General features: G+C 39.0%; 1 protein-coding gene across 1 annotated transcript in view; it reads left to right on the top strand.

The window, feature by feature from the left end:
* LOC122362749 (fibrillin-1-like) overlaps positions 1-1,594 on the top strand; it is a 9,067-nt gene that overhangs the window by 5,659 nt on the left and 1,814 nt on the right. The window lies entirely within an intron of this gene.

Below are 1,594 nucleotides of genomic sequence, written 5' to 3'. Positions count from 1 at the left end.
GTGTGTGTGTGTGTGTGTGTGTGTGTTGAGGACCTGGTTTCTGGACTCTGATGTTCTTCGGATGTTATTAGCTGCAGATGTGCTGGAGTTCAGTGTTTGTGAAACAGGACAGAGCGTTCTCTGTTTGTTTGCTGCTCGTTTTGTTGGAAATCATATTGATGTGCAAACAGCAAGTGGAAACATCCCTTTATGACACATCCTGGTCCTCCTGGCCGGAGTAGAAGGCACGATCTCGTCGGGTGTGTTTATCGGCTCTAATGTTTGCTGGAGCAACTAAAGACAAGCCCCTGTTGCATTTTGGGTCAGACTCGTGTATAAATCAGGCTGAAGTGCCTGAAGTTTATACAGACTTTATACAGTCTGCAGCCCTTCATCCGATGAAGTGTAGACATTCACACAGGTGTAGAGAATTACAATCACAGCAACAGGTTCAGAAAAACACTCACCTGCTAGTCAGCTGTTGAAGAGATATTCTGGGAGCTGTCTATTCAAACAGTGAGAAACATTTATACATGCATTACAAGGCATAGAACTTTATTATTCTTATGGAGCATGCATGTCTTTTCTGACAAATTTTATACTTTTATACTCCTGCATGTTTTCTTTTAATTGTTCATAATGAATGCTTTTTTAAAACATTGTGTTTTTATGACTTTTTATAGTTATGTTGCATGCCTTTAAAAAAAAAAAAGTATGACTGCTTTTATACTTATGATGCATGCCTTTTTGTATTTTTGATGTTGCATGCATTTGTTACATTTATAACTGTTTTTATGATGCATGCATGCATTATCAAAATCTTTTCTTTGTCACTATTTGTTTTTATATTTCATATGTAGCACTTTGAATTACCATTGTGTTTCAAATGTTCTTTGAGTGGTCCATGCACTTGACCCTGATCTGGTGGTTGTAAAGGGTTAATGGAGTCAAGCGTGTGTGTGTGTGTGTGATTCACACTCAGCTGAAGTCACATTTTTGTAAATGATTGTTAAATTGGATTTGTTCAGGAATGAGGTGCATAGAGAGCGCAGTGAACACAGACATTCCCAGAGATTTATTCAGCTGATGAACTGCAGGAGATCATGAATTCCATAATGAATCAAGCTCTGCTAATGCGTTCTGTGTATGTGTGTGTGTTTGTGTGTGTGAAAGAGAGAGAGAGAGTGTGTGTGTGTTCTGGTATTCACTACGTTATGAGGACCAAATGTCCCCACGAGTATAAAAATGCAAGTCAATTTTGACCTTGTGTGGACATTTTTTTCGTCCCCGTGAGAAAACAAGCTTATAAATAATACAGATTTTTTTTTATCGCGACTCAAAATGCTTGCAGTGTTGTGTGAGGAGTAGGTTTAGGTGGAGAGTAGAAAATACAGTTTGTACAGGAGAAAAAACATGCTTATAGAGAGTCCCCGTCAAGTTAGGAATACCAGTGTGTGTGTGTGTGTGTGTGTGTGTGTGTGTGTCTGTGTAAGTAAGTTAGTGTGTCTGTGTGTGTGTGTGTGTGTGTGTGTCTGTGTGTGTGTGTGTGTGTGTGTGTAAATGTTAGTGTGTACTTGTATGTGTGAGTGTGATTTTTATTGCTCCCAGATGTTGA

Source organism: Puntigrus tetrazona, chromosome 18, assembly GCF_018831695.1.
Source record: "Puntigrus tetrazona isolate hp1 chromosome 18, ASM1883169v1, whole genome shotgun sequence".
Classification (NCBI taxonomy): Eukaryota; Metazoa; Chordata; class Actinopteri; order Cypriniformes; family Cyprinidae; genus Puntigrus; species Puntigrus tetrazona.
The sequence above is the reverse complement of the archived record's forward strand: the minus strand, read 5'-3'. Positions and strand labels throughout refer to the sequence as shown.